At 34.1% G+C, this 21,527-nt stretch overlaps 3 pseudogenes; 1 reads left to right on the top strand and 2 right to left on the bottom strand.

Moving 5' to 3' along the window:
* The first annotated feature begins 5,978 nt into the window (after window positions 1-5,978).
* LOC120115666 lies at window positions 5,979-6,483 on the top strand (annotated as a pseudogene).
* Window positions 6,484-11,047: 4,564 nt separating this feature from the next.
* Window positions 11,048-11,166, bottom strand: LOC120115789 (annotated as a pseudogene).
* Window positions 11,167-13,046: 1,880 nt separating this feature from the next.
* Window positions 13,047-16,212, bottom strand: LOC120115721 (annotated as a pseudogene).
* Window positions 16,213-21,527: the final 5,315 nt, after the last annotated feature.

Here is a 21,527-nt window from a genome sequence, read left to right as displayed (position 1 = left end):
AGACTCAACTGACAAAGGCAAACATAACTCATATTGTTTTAATTCTGAAGACTGATAATCCTGGGAATATGACTCAATTCTGTCCGATTAGTCTGTGCAACATCCTCTACAAGATACTTTCTAAAGTCCTTGCATAAATTTCAATCGACCCTCCATTATTGCATCGATGAAGCCCAGAGTGTTTTCGTTCCCGGAAGGTTAATTTCAGATAATATTATGCTTGCGTGTGAGATTCTTCACTCTTTGAAGAACCGGCGATATGGTCGAATGTAATCTTTTGCTTTGAAACTTGATATGAGTAAGGCCTACGATAAAGTCGAGTGGCACTTCATCCGGGGTATGCTTCAGCGAATGGGCTTCTCTCATATTTGGATAGAATGGGTGATGAATTGTGTTGAAATTGTCACTTACTCAGTGGTGATTAATGGAAAGGTTCGTGAGCCTTTTTCCCCTACTCGGGGCTTAAGAAAAGGTGATCCCCTCAGCCCTTACCTTTTCGTAATCTGTACTGAGGGTTTATCCACTTTGCTAAATCATGCAATTTCTATGGGATCTATGCAAGGTATGTGTATAGTTAGAAGGGCCCCTTGCCTTACTCATTTGTTATTGCTGATGGTTGTTTGCTGTTTGGTGAAGCTACTTCTTTTGGGGCTTCGACTATAAAAAATATTTTGGATGCCTTTGCTAAATGTTCAGGTCAGTAGGTTAATTATGAGAAGTCGAGGGTTTTCTTTAGCTCTAACGTAATAGATTCGAATAAGAGGGATGTATGTCGGATTTTGGAAGTCAGCAGCATAAACTTGAAGCAATTATGGCGTGTTTCTAGTGGTCACACAAAAAATCCAAGCAAGGTATACATTGATACACCTGGGCGAGGCTGAGCACTTCGAAGAAGGAAGGGGGTACGGGTTTTCGCGATCTCGGTAAATTTAACATAGTTTTACGGGCTAAACAGGGTTAGGACTACTCCATCATCCAGACTCTCTTGTGGTGAGGGATTTTCACGCGAAATATTATCCTTCTTCGACTTTTTTGAAGGCGACTCTCGGGGCAAATCCTTCGCTGATTTGGAAAAGCGTTTAGAGCAGTATAGGCCTCTTGGATTCTGGTTTGGAGCAATAATGTCCATGTTTGTTGTGACTGTCTCATGCGTTAGACACCCGTTTTTGACCGAATTTAAAAATATATATATTGTTATAATAATATTTTTTTATTATTTTTAATTATTATTATATTATTAATAATGTAATTTATTTTTGCAGGCCCACTACCCCACCATTATCTTAACCATTTTCTATACCCCATCACTTAAAAACAACCCCCACTACTTCCACAACATCCATAACCACCTTAACTTCAACTCCTCACCTCACGTTTTTGCTTTGGACTGGGGGTCTTCATTTTGGATATAAATGCGTGCATGGATGAGACAATGGGGGGTGCTCCATTTCTGTTTTGTCGTCATTCGGTTTACCATCAAATTGTGCGTTCACGTTTTGCGAGGCATGTGAAGTTCACTGACAAATACACCCAAATCACTGTCGACGCTACTCACATTATAAGCAAAGCCTTCAACTCCCCCTCGTGACTCCCCAGTACATACATATATCGCCATCAAGAGACAAATTCCAGACTCCAAATCCAAAAATCTCAAAACGTCATGAAACTCCATTTTTTACTCTTCATTCCCATTATTATTTTTTCTTTACCTTTGGTTCATTCTACCTACCACGATTACTCCGACGCATTATCAAAATCGATTCTGTTTTTCGAGGGGCAGCGTTCGGGTGTTTTACCAAGTGACCAACGTATGAAATGGAGGATGATTCAAGGTTTTGAGCATTTCAACGCTGAAGAGTATATTAAACTGGTGAGGAAGTATGGACTGGAAATTTCACAGCCTGGTCTGGAGCCAAATAGAGGGTTAACATGGCAAATGACAAAGAGAATGGGTGATAGTGAAGTTCACAAAGAAACAGAAGAGAAACCCGGATGGTGCAGTGATCCGCATGTTCCTCCCTGTGCAGCGTTTGTTGAGGGCCCTCACTCTGACTTTTCTGGACCAACGTTTGGAAGCACAGCGTGCGTAGCAGTTCTAAGGAACAACAAACTTCTTGCTACAAATGCTGGTGATTCTCGTTGTGTGATATCAAGAAAGAAACGTGTCAATGGCAGTTTGGATCTTTCAAGAGCTATAGGTAATTCACTGCCCTGCTCGATAACTATAAAAAATAAGAGTACTAATTGAACTTGTTGATTTAGTACGTAGGTTTCCAAAACAGAGGGTGTATGCCACTGGGAACAAGTGCTAGTATTATTTCATAATTTATTTATTTTTAATATCATTTCTAATATTTATTTAATATCCATTTTTTTATTATTATACAATCTAACAATATTTTTTAGTTCTTAGGGAAATTTTTAATCAATAAAAGGCAAGTGATTTGAATCGAATTTTTAAATTTTAATTTTAATTGTAATTTTCACAATTAAAGACAACCGACAAATTAATTGGTACCGAAAGGGCAGTTCAAGGGTGCTAATCCTTCCTTAACTGTAACCGACTCCCGAACCCGACGTATTTCTGGTAACACGCAGATCAGACAAGACGGTGTCCGATCTACCTAAATATCGTTTTAAAATGATCGGTGGCGACTCCGATTCACATTTTTTTCAAGTCGAAGTCTAACTCCGGGTCCAACCGAAAGACGGTTACGACACTATCCAATTCAGGTTTGGAGGGGTTTGGGTTTCGATTGGTGTACGATTCCAGGTCACACAAATTTCATAGACTGGTTTCCATGGGTTTTGCAGAATGTCAACAAACGTAACCAAAGAGTATTCTGTATTTGCATATGTAGGGGTGTTCATTCGGTTAATTCGGTGGCCGAACCGACCGAACTACCATTTTCGAATTAACCGAACTTTTTTTTTCTTTAACCGTTAACCGAACCGAACTTTTTTTCGAAAATATTAATCGAACCGAATAAATTTCATTTAATTCGGTTAATTTTCGAATTAACCGAAATTTTTTAAAATTTTCTAATTTATATAAAAATTAAATATTTTATAATTCAAAAAAACAGTTTATAATTAATTTAAATAATATATAATTATAAAATAAAAATTTTATATAAATTTTTTAATTAATTAATATTGATTTAGGTTTAAAGTTATTGAATCTTAAATTATTAATTGGGTTTTAAATGGTTTGGGCTGAGTCCATATGTCATATATAATATATTAAATATTTTTTAATTCAAAAAAATAGTTTACAATTAATTTAAATAATATATAATTATAAAATAAAAATTTTATATAAATTTTTTAATTAATTAATATTGATTTAGGTTTAAAAGTTATTGGATCTTAAATTATTAATTGGATTTTAAATGGTTTGGGTTGAGCCCATATGTTATATATAATATATTTAAAATTTAAAATTTTATTTCGGTTAATTCGGTTAATTCGGTTAATTAACCGATTTCGAATCGAATTAACCGTTAATCGAATATTCAAAAAAACCTTAACCGTTCCCCGACCGAACTAATTCGGTGGCCGACCGAATTAACCGAATTAATTCGGTTCGATCGGTTAATTCGGTTAAAATCGAATTTTGAACACCCCTATGCATATGGGCATTGTGGTTCTCTCGAAACAGGTTGATCCATGAAGGTAAGAATCAAAGTACTGAGGAAGTAATTACTTTTTTTAGGAGTTACATAACTGATTTGAATTCTTTAGCTGGTCATCTTCAACATCAAAACACTGCGACAGAAGCTCGTTGGTCACCTCCTATCGACCCATTTGTGAAAGTCAATGTAGTCGTAAGCTTCTTGCATCAAATGGATAAAGCTTGCTATTGTAGTGTAATCAGAGATGCTTTTGGTGAAATTTTAGGAGCAAGTTGTCGAGTGACTTACTTGGTTGACTCGGCATTTGCAGCAAAAGCTCTGGCCTTCATGCATGGTCTTTGTTCTGCGAAAGATATGGGTTTAGGATGATCTTAATCGAAGGAGATTCTTTATCTATTATGAGGCGCATAAATTTAAACGATCCAGATTACTCAGCCATTAGTCCATACATAATGGACATCAGAGAATTAGAGATTTCAAAGAGTGCTATTTCCTTTTTATCCCTAAAGATGCAAATAAAGTAGCACATGCATTAGCCATAATCGGAATTAAGGAAAACACTGACCATTTTTGGATTGAAGAAGCTCCTCCGGCCGTTCTTGTGGTAGCTGCAGACGATCGTCGACTGGTGGATCCCCCGTGATTTCTTCACTGGGAGTTTCTCTTTTCTTTGTCTTGAAGGGTGTCCTTTTCCATTTTGCTTTGAAGCCCCTTCCAGCCTTCTTCATGCTCGAACTTTTCATCATCGGTTTTTAGTTTTCAGGAAGCAGAAGTTGGATCGCCGTGCATTTGGGTTTCTAGTCTCCTCTTACTTTAGTTTTTTGCATGTCTTGTTTTTTTGCTGTTTCAGTTGCTTATGAGCCGTCTTTTTTATGTTTTGTTTTGTTTTTCTGCTTGAGCACGTGTTAGTTTCGGGCTTTGTTTTACTTTATTTTGTTTACTTAAAAAAATGTCAAATAAAATTAACTCGGTTAATATTATTAATAGTACGGTAAATTAAATAGCTCCTCACGGAACTATACTCTCTCTTATTTTCCTCACTCAACTTTTAATTTTTCTATTTTGTTCATTAAATTTACAGATTGAATCATTTTGTTTACTCTCATGTTTTCTCTCTAACGGCTAATGGTGTGACATTTTTTTTTATTTTTTAATATAAAATAATATAGAAAATAACAAAAAAAACTAGAAGGTGGTCGGATGCCATCGCTGGCCACCGTCAATTGCCGTAGATGGTGGTCATTCAGTCCCAAATTTCATGGGTCGCTTCGCCTAGACATCGTGATTTTGAATTCGACCTCCATTTTGTCAGAAGTTGCTCCGAAGTCCACGAATTTGAGATTGAAAGTGAGGAAGTTGAAACGTTTTAGTCGAGATTCATGGGTTTTAGGATATTTTTCGGTGAAACAACCATCATATTTGGACTCATGAGGTCGAGATGAATCGACCCATGAAATTTGGGACCGAACGCCCACCGTCGTGATGGTGGCCGGTGGCCTGAATGAAATTGACATGGTAGCCGGCAAGAGAAAATGAAGAATAAAAGAAAAAAAAAGGGTAAGTTACACAATTTCTCATTTAACTTTACTTCCTCTCCTTAGTAGTGTAATGTATATAAGGAAATATGATCGAGCGTGTTTAGAATTTCAATACCTTCTAATATAAAACAACATCAAGAAATTAGTTTGATATAACTGTATTTGGGATATTTTAGGGTGCACGTTCGATTGAGTCGAGTTCAGTAAAAAAATTTCGATTTATTCTAATTGATGAGTCTTATTTTACAATTCGAAGTTGACATGAAATTTTTTCGAGTCGAGTCAAGTTTATAAAATTTGAGTCGAGTCGAATCAAATTTTTGAGTTTCTGTTTCAATTTAATTGTAAATATTTAATATTATGATATTATTTGATTCCAATTTAAATGATTTTTTATAACCATATACAATACATATATGTTTCTTCATATTTTTTTCATATGTGATATACATATATCATACAGAGTCGAAGGAATCCACTGATTACTAAAACTTTTGAGTTATCCAAGTTTTATTTTACAACTCGATTTGAACTTAAATATTTTTTAGTCAATTCGAGTTTATGATATTACAACTCGAAGTCGATTCAAGTTGAGTTTTTTTCGAACCGATTCGAGTAGAAAAAAATAGGTTTTTCAAGTCGAGTCAAATTTTGCTCACCCCTAAGTCATTTATGCTCAAAGTTGCATTTGTAATTGTGGTTAGGGATGGATCGAGGGGGCGGGTAGGGGCAGTCGCCTCCTGATATTTAAAATTACTTTATATTTTAGGTTTTTCTATGTATTTTCTCTTGAAAATATGTTTTTACCTCCGACCACGGCGGTGGAATCACTATCGGAGAAGCAATTGAAGCCACCGCACTTACCGCAGGAAAAAAGTTGGTGGAATTGAGTGACGCTGCAGCGATACATGCAGCGGAAGTGAGAGCCACTGGTAGAACCTCCGTAATGGCCGGTGGTATCGCGGCTGCTGCTCAATCAGCCGCCACGCTTAACACTAGGGCAACCAGAGATGAAGACAAGAAAAAATTGGCTGACATTCTTGCGGTAAATAAGTATTGCTAACAACTCGAGTTCGATTAATTCATCAATAATAAATTCCGGTTCGATAATTGTCCGATTCGATCACTAAGCGTACTTATCGATTCTTTACAGAACGTGACGACGAAATTGCCGTTGGATAAGCCGGCAACGAGAAAAGATGCGGAAGGGGTAATGGGTGCCGAGATGAGGAACGACCCTAACCACGCACCCGGCCGACATCGCTGCCTCTGCCGCTGCAAGGCCCAACCAGAGTAAAAAACTAAAGTAGAGTAACACCAATGACACCATGAATGGCATATATAATTTTGATACTAATATACATGTAATTAAAAGAACTTCACTCGACTTTGCATTGAGTTTAGTTGAAAGAGAAAATAACTTAAGTGACCGAAAATGCCTTGTAATATACGATTTTAACCAACTTTTTTTGGATTTGCGAAAATAACCAACAAATTCACAACGCGATTTTTTCGCAACACTAATTACTGATATAGGTAAACACAACAATTCACAATTTCAAATTCGCAATGCGATTCTCCAAAATAGCAACGTGAATTTCGTTTTCGCAACTCTAATTATCGATATAGGTAAACACAACTATTCGTGAATTTCGTTTTCGCAACGCTAACGCTAATTACCGATATAGATAAACAAGGTAAAAAAAATTTGATATTAAACACGTATTCTTAGCGTTGTTGTTTTTGTTTTGATAGATACTTGTGCCGCTATTAAACAAACACGTTTTCTTAAACTTTGGGGGGGAAATAGAGGTCCAATTTTTATATTTAGAGTAGAGGTGCTCCAATTCAAAAGGCACTTTGACGATGTAGGATGTAAAAGCCTGATTCGACCATTAAAATTAATTGAATTTATTTGAGTTAAATTTTTTTTGTGACAAATTCGGTAAAAATCCGAATTCGACAATTTGAAAATTGAGTTATGTTTACCTATATCGGTAATTAGCTTTGCGAAATTTGAGTTGCGAAAACGAAAATCACGTAGCGAATTTATAGAATCGCTTTGCGAATTTGAAAACTGAGTTGTGAATAGTTGTGTTTACCTATATCGGTCATTAGCGTTGCGAAAACGAAATTCGCATTTGAAAACCACGTTGCGATTTTGGAGAATCGCGTTGCGAATTTGAAAACTGTGTTGTGAAACTGGTGTTCGCGTTGCGAATTTGTTGGTTATTTTCACAAATCCAAAAAAAGTTGATTAAAATCGTATATCATAAGGCATTTTCGGTCACATAAGTTATTTTCTCTAGTTGAAATTGTTCATTAACCTCGTGAGTTGTGTGATTGCCCCAAGCTAAGTGTAGGACGCGGGTCGATCTAGATTAGTCAAGTCAAAGCCTTGAAACCGGGAGGACAACCCAAAAAAATAATTGATTATGAGAATAACTCTTCCAACGTAATTTGCTCTATTCATAATTCGTAATTTAAAAATTTTTACTTTATTTAAAGGGGCATAAGTCATGTCTCATCTAGGGATTGGCATGGGTCGAGTTGGGTATGATTTCTGGTCAACCCGATCAAAATATATATACCCTTTACCCGAAACCGACTCAACATGAAGTTAAGGGCATTTTACTCAACCCGATTTTTGAGATAAAACCCGAATCCAACACAACCTGACCCGAAATAAATATATTTATAAAAAATATTATTTTTATTCAATAAAAATAGGGATTTAATTGAAAAAATATTATAAAGAGGGTTATTAGTGTAATTATTTCTAAATATATAAAGTAAATTATTTTTTGGGTTCGGGTATTTTTTACCTTAAACCCGAACCTAACCTGATCCGAACATATTTTCTAAAAAAAACCCGACTCGACCCAAACCTGATTTTTTTATAAAAAAAATCTGACCCGATCGAATCGGATCGGATCAGATCGAAACCCGTCAGATTCGGATGTCGTGCTCATCCCTAGTCTCATCTCACTACATCAACTAGTTGTTAAATAAATTTATAATAAGGTAAACTACACAAGTGATCACTAACGTTTAAGTAAATTTTGGTTTTTCCCAGCATTAGTGTAGGTGTGACGAAAATCTTATTTGACTTGTTAGTCATTCATTATCATCCTTACTTTTTATCGAAAATATTAGTTTCCTGAAAACAAAAGAAAATCAAACATAAATTTTTTTAAATTAAATCATTTTTCCCTTTTGATTTATCTAATTATCTTTATACATTTTAGATCCAACCGATCTGAGATTCGAATTTTGACATTTATAATCTTTTCTATTGTTTTGTATTTACTCCAGATTTACATTACTAAATCTAACAATCGGTTGTTAAAATATCTTTTACATATAAAAAACTTATAAAATTATATAAAAATAATGCTTTTTTCAAATTCGGATTTTAATAGTAGATATGAATATGTGTCCGAAATGAGTATATTCAAAAAAATCTCAAAGCTTTTCCATGTATATCAGTAGTTGAGTATAGTCTTGTACCTATACTCAATATATGCCAAACATAAATATTCAGGATAAAGTAAACAAATTGTCCCCGATTATAGGGTGTTGTTATGTTAACTCTTTTAACTACTAGAAGTTACAAAATAATCCTTCGACTATAAGATGTTATTTTGTTGAGTCATCTGACTATTAAAAGTTACAAAATGGTCATTAGACTATTCATATCTTCCAAACTCATCCTTTTCCATTAAAAAATTGGCAATCGTTTGAGATGGACGTTAACCTATTGACTGGTATATGTTAAAATATGATCTCAAAATTGTTTTAGTTAGATTTTTTTTGACCAAATCTCCATTTACATTATACCTTCAAGTAAGTGCTTGAAATATTATGCTGGTGAACCAGTGCTTGAAAGCAACGGCGATGCCAATAAATATCATTAAAATATGATTTTATCATATCTCAGTCAGTAAATCAATGTCCAGCTCAAACATATGTCAATTTTTAACGGAAAAGGAAAATATCGGAACATATGAATAGTTGGATGACTATTTTGTAACATTTAGTACTCGGAAGACTCAACAAAACATCTTATAGCTGGAGGACTATTTTGTAACTTTTAATAGTCAGGGACTCAATACATAAATACCCTATAGTCAGGGGACCATTTGTATACTTTACCCAATATATTAATGAATGCTCTCAGGAAAAGAAAAGGCACGAAAATCCCATTTCTCCCCCTCTCTTGCCTCAAAATCTGTCGGCGTCGCCTCTCTCACGCGACGTCCCTCGACGTCTCGCGATTCGATAATTTTTTCGACAAGCAACCTCCCTTGCACTTCGTCAAAGGCAAGGGCTTAGGTGACGTGTGTTGCAAGTCTTTTGTTTCTAAGTCACACAACGACGACGTCGTAGACAATGAAGATGACGATGAAGATGACGATGAAGATGACGATGAAGATGACGAAGGCTTTATTAGTTTCCTTCTTCTGGCCTCTCCTTTCTTCGACATCTCTTTTGAAATAAAAAAATAACCGCAACGGATACCGACGGCATGGGCGGATACGTAAAGCGACGCGGATGGAGAACCTAAGTGATGGATGCAGGATGAAGAGTGGGGCAATGTTGGAATTTGGATTTTAGGTTAAGATTGTTCTTTTTTGTTTGAAGAAATTCAACAGTAGCTCAACCACCATGGTAAGCTATTGAGATAGCTTTAATGGTGGAAGAAAGGGATTTTAGTTTTTTGTTCCACCATTCATTTGTAACTGTCGTTTAGGGTTTTTTACTATAATTTTAGAGTTAGGCAATTTATCCAAATTTTAGTGGAGGGTTGGTCGTAATTGTGTTTTCAGTCGTATTTTATGGATATAACAAAAATAAGAAAAAGGGTAAAATACATAAATGATCTCCCGACTATAAGGTATTGCTTTGTTGACTACTCTAAATGCCTCGACTATAGGGTATTGCTTTGTTGACTACTCTAAATGCCTCGACTATAGAATATTAGTTTGTTAAGTCCCTCGACTATTAAAATTATAAAATGATCACTTAACTATTCATATGTTCTAAACTCGTCATTTTTTTGTTAAAAAATTGATGACAGTCTAACTTGGATATTAACATGTTAGCTGAGATATAATAGTCGTTTGAGATTTTGAGATTATATTTTATCATATCACAGTCAGCAGGTTAACGTCCAGCTCAAACTGACGTCAATTTTTAACAGAAAATAACGAGTTTAGAACATATGAATAGTCGGATGACTATTCTGTAACTTTTAATAGAACTCGACAAAGTAATACCCTTATAAGCAAGGGACTATTTCATAACTTTTAATAGCCGACTCAACAAAGTAATGTCTCGGGAACATTTGTGTACTTACCCATGAGAAAAATGAAGAAACCGTAAAACAATACGGAGTTTAAATGTTATTCCCCTAAATCCAGTAAGGTTGGATGTTGATGATTGTGCTGATTATGCAACTAACTAAAGTGATTAATTACTGCATGTATCGAGTTATAGGCTTAAATCTAGGCTTATTTTATGAAAAATATATATGAATATTGTCCGGATTTATTCAAAGTTAAGTTCGATTTATATTTTGTAGATAATAATTATGTGTATAGTGATTCAAAATTATTATCCCAACATAAAATTTAAAATTTTTAGGATTAAAAGTTATTTTTGTCTCTATAGTAGACTTGATTTATCATTTTCGTCCCTAAGATATTTTTGCATAAAATTAATCCTCGAAGTTGCTTAATTGCATCGATATTTAAAAAATGGGTTAACTACACGGATGATCACTTATGTTTGTGTTTTGTCCACTTTTGGTCTGATTTAAAAAAAACATAAGATATGGTCACTTTCGTTTTTATTTAATTAAGATGTGATCATCAAGGGCAACACGAGGACTTCCGAGGATGTCACCCAACCTAATACTACTATCGCCCAAGCACGCTTAACTGCGTAGTTATGATGGGATCTGGTGCATTAGTGTTGGTATGACCGCACTCGTCATGTCTTGCGCTCTTAATTTATTTAAGGGCTTCTCTCTATTATTGTTTTCTTCTAATTTGTCCTTAAGAAACTTTCAAAATTTAGATTTTACGACCCGAACCTTTCTCCCCGCTCGATCAACTCTTAGTAGGCGAAATACATATATATGTTATTGTTAACAATTAACATAATGTGTGACTTGATAGTTGGTATAATCACATATTTGGTCCCTGTTATTTACATATCTCTCAATTTAGTCATACTTTTAAATAAATTTTAACATAAAATATATATTTTTAAATGAAAATAAAAATAAAATATTTTTAAATTAAGTTAATAATAATATATATTTAATAAGTTAATATAAAAATATTTTTAAGTTAATATATATAATATTATAAATTTAAGTATTTATACACTAAGATACAAAATATATAAACCGTGTTGTCTACTTTAAACCAAGCAATGGTCTTGGCTTAATGGTTGGATACGTGTTTAGTTTCCTAAGTGACCAAGGTTTGAATTTTTTTGCCCCAATTTGCTTTCCTTTGTTTTCTTTCAACTAGAGGGTGACACATATCACTCTTTGATTGGTGGAAATAAAGATATTAAATTGAGAGAATATGTAAATAATAGGGACCAAATGTGTGATTATATCAAAATATTTAATTGTTGTTAACAACAATTAACTCAGGGTGACCACATCTTAATTAAATAAAAATGATTGTGATCATATATTATGTTTTTAAAATCAATTATTAAAAATTGACAAAACACAAACATAAGTTACCATATGGGTAGTTAACCCTTAAAATATTTACTATTATTTAGGGTTTAAGTTGAAGTCCAGGGTTTAAGGTGTACGGGTTAGAGTTTAGAATTTAGGTTTTAAATTAGAGCTTAGGGTTTAGAGTTTAAGCTTTAGAGTTTAGGATGATGCAATTAAACAATTTCGAGGATAAAACTGATGTAAAAATATCATAGGTTTGAAAATGGTAAATTTGATATACTACAGATTTTCATTTACATCTCTAACATAGAAAGCTACATATATATTTTTTAAGAGTAAATTATAAATTTGGTAACTGAACTTTCATACAATTCCTATTTTTCGTTAAACCTCTCAAGCCGTTTTAACATGACTTAGAGAAATGATTTTTTAATCGTTAAAAATCACGGATGCGATGACAGGTCAGAAAAAAATAAAAGGTAAATTATAGATTTGATAATTGAACTTTCATATAATTCCTATTTTACTCACTCAACTTTATAGATTGATTTTTTTTGGTCACTCTGTTGTTAAACTTCTCATCGCCAACGATCGTCCACCGCTACCCTCATCGCCGTTGGAAAGTGATCTCTGTCGCTGTTGGACGGTGACTATCACCGCCAGTATCGGTATGAACGCCATGCCACCACAACCAAAACCCTGGTGGTCGATCGTCAAGGCTCCCCATCGTTCGTCGTAAAGAAACCATCGAAGCTTCCCGTCGATTTTCGTCAATTTTCAGCCACCCCGGCCGTTCACTCATCTCACCACCGTCACTGCTGAAGTCCTCTCCTCTTTCTAACCAAAACCCAATCGATTTGCCCTCTCATCCACTACCCAAGTATGATGCTATTTTTAATAGTACGAAGTAAAATATGAATCATATGAAAATTCAGTTATTAAATTTGCCCTTATTATTATTGTTTTGTGAAAATCCTATGTGACATGTTTAATATTAAAATATTCCACATCAACGAGCTGTCAGTGATATAACAATAGAGTGACCAAAAAATTTACAGTAAGTAATATAAGAATCGTATAAAATTCAGTTACCAAATTTACAATTTACCCTTTTTTAAAAATATCAAAATAAACTCAACCAGATATTTAAAAAAGTAAGAAATCTGAATAAATAAAGAGAGTTACAGTCCATCTTGGCATTAGGATCAACAACTGTCATTTACATATACATACATTCATACATATATAAATTAACCTAAGATGCAATATACAATTAACAACAATGCAAACCGCTGAAAAGAAAAGTGTTCATTTCAAGGCACTCTCATATGGTACTAGTGAAAAGATTTTCATGACTCAACAGTAATGTTTGAATTACTCTGCTTTGTGATCTTCGGTGCAGCTTTCGTCGTAGTTGCCGTCGCTGGTTTTGCTCGATCTTTCACCTTGACGGCTCCGTTACTGCTCTGTCCTCCGATCTGTCCCTTAATTTTCACCTCATTTGCCGGAGCGGATCGTTCTGTATGGGTACCTAAGCTGTGGCGATGAGTCCGGCAGCATGCTTTTGCCTTTTCGTCCAGAGACGAGTGTACTGCATCACTGCAGCTCCTTCTCCGACTAAGGTTTGGCGATTTTGGCCGAGTTAATGGCAGCTGAAAAGAAATAAAAGCAAGAATGAAATGCTCCATTACAGACCGGAACGTTTTCTCGAAAGGGTATAGACCGGATACGTGTTTGAAAAGAAATAAAAATGATGTACCGGTTATGGTTCCGGTTACGGTTTTTGCCCGTTCTGTGTTTTTAAGGAGAAACAAGGGGAACAGGTCCGGTTACCTTCTTCGGTTCGACTTTCGGTGGAGGTCCTTTGTAGTAGAAACTAGGTATCGGATTCGCTTTGACGACCATATTCTTCCGAAGCTGCTTAAGAGCCGCTTCTTGCTCTTCCTACAGGAAAGCAAAGAGTTTCCATAATGTTAATCATCGAAATGTATATAAATGTCACCGATATAGCTCCCGGCGCAGACTGATTCAAACACGAGTTTTAGGGAAGATATGATCGAAAATGCCATATACCTTGGTCCTCGCCTCACACTGGCTCCTCTCGGCCTCCAAAGCTTGGTGTTTTTCTTCCAGCTTCTGGTAAAACTGGATCGGAAAAAAGATATACTCACAAGAACTCGAAAGTGAAATGGAGTCAAAACCAATGAAAAGAGTATGCAAATAGGTTTCGAAGATCAACCGTCCAGACTAAGAATATACCTCCTTCCGTCTCTGAGCACGTTCGACACTTTTGAAAGTCGGAGCTGTTCCGATCGTTACCCTAGATCTAGCAGTCCGAAAAGACGCAACTGTACTACACATGGCTAAGGAAAATTCGACTAAAACAATAAAGAAACCGATTGCACCACCAAAACGTATAGTATAGAGCTCAGATAGGAACTCAGCATCGATCTTAACTTCTTAAGACCAAAGAAAGGATACGTGGAAGCGACGGACCAGTTATCTTCTTCGTCGGGATTCCTCCTGTCAAAAGGTTGAAATAGCTTCCTTGGCATCGGAGTAGTACACGGCGAGCCTCTCTGGAAGGCATGGCAAGATCAAGAATATCAAAGCGGGACACATACAACAACTAAGTAGCATCAATTTTATTCGAATTATCTACATTGCTGGTTCAAAAGCTCATGCTACGGATAAAAGAACAACCTACTTTAAGTGCATATCATTTTCCTACTGGTCAGATCTCTTGTATCGTACATCGCTAATCCGAGTTGTCTACTTGTCTTAATAGGTTCAAGTGGATTAACGTCCATACTGTTCCCGGGGGATCAGAAATTTTATCCTTACTAATTACCTCCGACGTCTTTATAACAGTAGGTGAAGGTGTAGAGTTGACACTTGCTTGGCCATTTGCACCAGCTTTCGAGGCATTGTGCACATGAACATGTTCGGCACCACTGGATTTAGATGTGGTGGCACTTAATTTCTTATCGTCGCTAAACTTCCAATCTCCAGTTTTTTCGTATTTCTCATTGGGGATGTCGGTACCAAAATCTGTGCTTTTAACATCCAAACACATCTTGATTCTCAGTACCATTCTGGATGATCGATGTGCATTCCTTGACCTCATAGTTCTTTGACTCCGTGCCTTCGGAAACTATCGGATTAACATACGATTTCACAACAGCGTTGGGCTTATCATCCATATGCACATCAGTGAGTTCCCTGCCCATCAAACTGCATTAGAAACAAGTCAAGCATTAGAATGCTATGACAATGGAAATCGTTCAGCTCGGATAAACTCTTCCGGTATCGTGTCTATATGCATCACCAGACGACCAAGCAGCAGAACATGACACTGGAAAAATCATGGAAGCCGGGAATTTCGAGTTTGCCGAAACAAAAACCAGACCAAGAATGACAAGCACTACATGATTCCTAGTGCATATACAACCCACGTATAAGATAAAACATTTTTTTCATGTAGATCCATCCATGATCCGGAGTACGAATTCGACCTCTGAGCTGAGATTGAATGGAAATTACTTACATTTTACATTAATTCCTAGCAAATCTTGTCTCCTCTTTAATGTGGAAAGCTTTACAAAATCAACAACATGAACATCAAAGTCTAAACATCCTAAAAATCATGTTCATTTGAACAAAAAGTGAAAATCAAGATCTGTGAAGCCAAATGTAGGGAAAAGAGCATAATCTTAGCAAAAATAGAGCAGATTTACTTTGCTCCATGAATCAATAATGAGCAAAAACATGAATTTATAAGCCAAGAGAAAGAAGGAAAGCTCTAGTAAAACTCCACATTTCCAGGCAAATTTTCCCAAGAAACAAACAAAGAAACTTGGAAAAGGAGAAGACTTTACATGTTTTAACTTTAAAAGAGTTCAAGAAATCCACAAAACCAGCACTTTTGGACCCTAAAACAAAGAAAACCCAGAATTTAAAAACTTCTGGATAGAGAAGAAAAGGGGATAAATTTACTGAAAAAGCTTCATTTCCTGGCCACATTCACATAAAACACCCCCACATTAATAAAAGTAAAAGTTAAACCCCCTCAAGAAAAATACAGAAGACAACATGAGAATGAAGCAAAATACCTTGAAAATGACAGCAGCAGCAACAACAACCAGCTAAATAGATCAAACCACAAAAAAAGTAACAAACTTTGATATATATATATATAATCTCTTACAGTTTCTTCTAGCTTGATCTGATAAGATCTTGAAACCCCTTTGCTCTTCTCTATGTTCTTCAACTTAGGTTCTCTCTCTCTCTCTCTCGTATTAGTGAGAGTTAATAACAGACATGCTTTCTGTGATGGGGCTTTTATTTAGGTCTCTGACAGCTTTTTCTTTTTCCCCATAGATTTTGCTGACCAGTGGTGTTGTTGTTAACACTGTTACTACTGTTTCATCTTTTATCTTTAATCGAGATATAGAAACTTTTTAGTTTTTTAAATTTTATGATTTCTAACGTTAATTATTATATTCTTTTAGTATTTTTTATAGTTTTTGATTAATTATTAGATATGATAATTTAATCTGAAATAGACGGTTTCGAAATCGATTCGATAGGGTTAGATTTTTAAAATAATTTCGAGTTCGGGTGAGTTGGATTTTTTAAGAGAGTGAGATTGGGACGGGTTGAATTCAGGTAGAGGTTGAAAAAATTCGACTCGACGAGGGATAATAATGTAATTTTATTAAAAATTTATTATATTTTTAATTAAATCATTATTTTATATTAGATCGAGTAAGATCAAATTTAAACTCCAAAAATTCAAGTCAACTTAAAATCAGGTAGATAGTATATATTTTTCAAATCAGATCGAGTGATCATATATAATTAAATGAAATTGGTCGAATCAGCTAAACTAATTAAACAAAAAAATTGATGGTCCCATCAACTCGACTTTTACTGAAAATAGTAGAAAATAGAAGAAAATTAACATGTAATAATAATTAAAGAATACTTTAGATATTTGAATGAAAAATATTAATATTTTAATAACATATTTTTTACTAAAAAACACTTTAAGTATTGTACTGTTTTTAACAAAAAATTATTCGTTAGGACCAAAAGTCAATTCTGAATATGGTTTAACATTTATGTTTATATTAACTTTTTTTAAAAATAATAACTCATTTAATCCATAATTTAAATTAGAGATAACTTGATCTTTAGGTACAATTAGAGGGCCAGTTTGATTGGTAAGCCCTTAATTTTTATTGTATTTAAGTTAGGTAAAGTGAACGTTATTTTTCTTAGAGGATCTGAGTTCGAGCAGTTGTATTTACAGAATATGTGTATGTTGTCAATAACTAAGAAAAACTCTTAATGTATATTACCTTGTAATCACCCTATTTAAAAATAACTTAAATTTTGTCACATGGTACAAACTAATCGATCCATATTGTTTTAAGGGTCAAAATGAGAAAATGAGTATATTTTAAGGGTCAAAATGAGAAAATGAGTATATTTTAAGGGTCAAAATGGGACAGAGAAAATCCAAGAGAAAGTGAGAAAAATAGGTATAATTGGAGAGTTAGTTTATAAATTAAATCATTAATGTGAAAAAGGATGTAATGAATGATTCAAATGTAATAATTTCATCTTTAACTATTTAAAACTAGCCAATCAAACCATGATTCAAACAAAAAAAAACTTTAATGATCTAATTAAAAAACCTTTATTAATTAGGGTAAATTATAAATTTTGGTAACTGAACTTTACTTTCTCTCTTATTTCACTCACTGTACTTTAAATCTTTTCAGTCTTCTCACTAAACTTAATACATTGGACTTTTTTTGTCATTCGGTCATTAAATAGTTAACGGAGTTAAAGTGGATTGTTATTTAGATGCAAAACGACGTTGTTTTGGTGAAAATTTTATTTTTTTTAAACATCGTCATTTTTAACATTGTTAACTATTTAACAACAGAGTAACCAAAATAGAAGAGAGTAAAGTTCGGTGACAAAAAACCTAATGTATAGTTCGGTCAGAAAATTGAAACTTTTAAAGTTCAGTGAGCAAATAGGAGACATAATAAATTCAGTGATGATATTGTAATTTACCCTATTAATTAATTGATCCGTAAGATTGAATTTTTCTGACACAATGATAATCTGATTTTAACCAACAATTAGTTGTTATAGTGGGATGAGACACTAGATCCCTTAAGCAAGGTCAGGAGTTCAAATCCTAACGATTGCGTATGGAGTAAATTGAGTTGGAAGGGTCTCCCTTGCCTCTGTAATACCCGATCTGGATTCGTTGATCAATAGATAAGACACCGGTGGTTATAAAAAATAATATGATTTTACAATATATTTCTATATAAGAGACTTATTGAATTTAAATTTAAATTTTATCATGTTAAACATCTAAAAAACTATAATTAAGAGATTGTTGAAATTTAAGACTCGATTACGACCTCCCTAATCTTTGATAGGGTACGAACCGTGACTTCATAGTAAGTAATTGTCGTTATCCTTAAAGTCTCGAGTTCGAGCATCAAGAATGTCAGGGTGTGAACGTTTAATGTCAAATAATTGATAATTATTTTTAAACAAATATTATCTCATACTCACCCCTGATTAAATAAAAAAATAACAATATTGTGGATACCACATATGAACTGAGATTCCCCTAATTTAAAGCTTGAATTCATTGTCAACCCATAGGAACCCTAAGTCTAAAAGTGGAGGGAGCTTAGTGGCAAAAATTAATGAAAGTGAAATAAAATTGGTGAAATTAATTATGCAAACATGGAGGGACCACATTTGCAAATTTTCTTTCACCCTTTCTTCTTTGTCCCTAATAGGTGAATGACGTGCCAAATTGGAACAAAGATTTAGGGTTCATAATAGGGATGTGGGGTTCATTTAATTAAGGGATAAATTAGGCCAAGCATAATTTTCTTAGGTTTAGTTTAGTTAAAGTTCCAATTGATTATTGTCATTTACTTGAACAAAAAAATGAGAATAAAATGATTATTCTATCAAACCCCATAAAAATGAAATTAATTCGAATTAATTTCATTAATATATAAAAATTTACGAGCAGGGATGATCGAGAGGTGTAGAGACGGTCGTACCGATATAAAATTATTCATCTATTAATATATTGAGAGAGATATCGATAAATTATGACATAATATTTTAAATAAACAACAAACAATGTTAGCATTAATAATACATAATTAAAATAAAATAAAATAAAATATTATGATAATTTAATATGTCTCATCATGCATGTTAAAAAAGGATTAGTTGTAAATTAAGCCTACTTTAGAGGAATGTGGGCAGTCATTAGCAATAACATTGCTTAAAGTGCAATTGACTTATGATAATGACATTTTTGTTTATTTTCACATTTAAACATTGATTTGTCCGAGACTCGTTAAGCGATTTTAATGGTTAAATGAGATGTTGTTCTTCTAAAGATTTCGGGTTTGACCACTGTGTCTGCATGGTGTATTTACGTTTTCAATAACTAAGAAATACTACCCTAAGATTATGAACAATTACGAGTCTGTATTTGACTGAATTGAGTTTAAAAAAGTTTAAGTCGATCGAACTAATGAGTATTATTTTCTATTTAATATTTTTTCGAATCGAGTACACAAAATTTAATCAAGGAAGGACAAAAAATGCACTCATATGGGAAGCTTCATGAAAATTTGTCTCCAATCATAATTCCGAATAAAAAGGTAACAATGTACAACGTTGTTTTATTCACCATAAATTGACTCGTCGAGTTAAGATAGAATTGTTCGAATAGGACACTCTCGGAATTATTTCTTCAAATAGGATTATTACTACAGTACACCCCAAAGACGCATTACAGTCCATGCGACTCTAATATAAATTTGGCGAAGACGCGTGCAGTGCAATACGTCTCCTATATTTTTTTCATATTTCATTTTTATTTAGTTTTAATCATTAGATAAAAAATTGGGAAGGCTAAATGGGGGGAGAGATGCATTGTGATCTGAGGGAGAGGGGAGTCGCATGGTGTTCCATGCGACTTTGGAGAGACGCGGTGAGCCCAGTACGCTTCGATATGTACTATAGTAATCACCCCATTCGAGCAAATAATCTCTCGGTGCCCTATTCGAACAATTTTTTTCGACTTCATTATTGCAAAAAAAATACCCCCAAATATAACAGTCCAAAAACAAAGAAATTGATATAGAGATTTGGAGGGGACAGGTTTAGACCTTTCAAGGACTAAATACTATTTGATAAATAGTTAAACTTGAATCGAAATATTATTTTTTTTTTTTAAAGTAAAAATATCCGGTCGTAATACACTCAACTATTTAACCACGAAATGACTAAAATAACAATAAATTGAATGTTTATTGAGTAAAATGAAATTTTTAAAATTTTAATAGCTAAAAAGAAGTGGGAAGAAAATTAAGTGATGCAATGTATAATTTATCCTATATGTTAGGAATTTAGATATTTTGGATAAGGGGCCAAATTGTCCAATTTGGAGGAGAGAATTTGTTTATACTCATGAACAATGAAGATTCTCGGAATCTAAAACATCTTCAGTTCCCAAAATACCCCCAAAATAAAATAAAAGTATGCAATCATTAAATGGGTAAACTACAGCATTAGCTACTGAGCTTTACTCTTTTTCCTATTTCCTTCATTGAACTTTTAATTTTTTTAATTTACTCACTAGACTTTCGAATTACTCATATTTTAATCACTTTAGGATGACATAACTTATTTTATTATTATTTACCTATACCATGGTACTATTTAGTCAATTTTTTTGTCATGTAGGATTAAAATTATACAAACCCTAACTCCTAGTATACAAATCCCATATCTCATCTTTACCCCTATTTTGTCGCACCCCCAAAGCATCATCTTCACCGTTTTGTATCAAGAATGAAGGTGGGTTATCTTTTTATCACACAGTCAATCGTCGTTGTCGACTTAGCTTATGTTGTTACTTATCGTTGCTTGAGTTTTCGTCGTCTGGATCAGGGATTCAAATAGCGACCGGATAGTAGTATAGCAACCGTTATATCAGTCATGACGTATTCGAGACCGCTATCGTGGAATATAGCGGTGAGAAGCGAAATCACACCAATAATAATGGTTGCGACCACTATTTAACGGGTAGCAGCCAATCACAACAATAGTGACCGCTATTTTCCACTATTTTAATTTTTTTAAATCAATTTTTAAAATCAACTCATTTAAAAAAAATCACCATCGTGATACCACAAAGACAATAATAACATCTGTTATATTCGCAACTGCAACCGTAATTTAAATCCATGGTCTGGATCGTGCGCAACGTTGGGCTTTGATGACAGTCGTTATTATCCAGCGATGTCTTCTCTTCCTCGGTCTATCATTTTGGAATCGTTTTGTTTAAAACTCGTCGTCCTTGCTTATGTTCGATTGTCATCAGTGGGTAAGATATATCTTCTCTCTCTCCACTTCAAACATTTTTGATGGGTTATGTGTTAATTTTCGTTGACTTCATGTGGTGGTTTATGATTGATATGTCGGTGACGAAATTATCGCGATCGAGCATGTTGAAAGGAGGAAACTAGGTTCCGATGAAGCTGATTTTTTATTGATACACCGATGGAGGGATTTATC

Source organism: Hibiscus syriacus, unplaced genomic scaffold (genome assembly GCF_006381635.1).
Source record: "Hibiscus syriacus cultivar Baekdansim isolate YM2019G1 unplaced genomic scaffold, ASM638163v2 tig00000889_pilon, whole genome shotgun sequence".
Taxonomy (NCBI): domain Eukaryota; kingdom Viridiplantae; phylum Streptophyta; class Magnoliopsida; order Malvales; family Malvaceae; genus Hibiscus; species Hibiscus syriacus.
The sequence above is the reverse complement of the archived record's forward strand: the minus strand, read 5'-3'. Positions and strand labels throughout refer to the sequence as shown.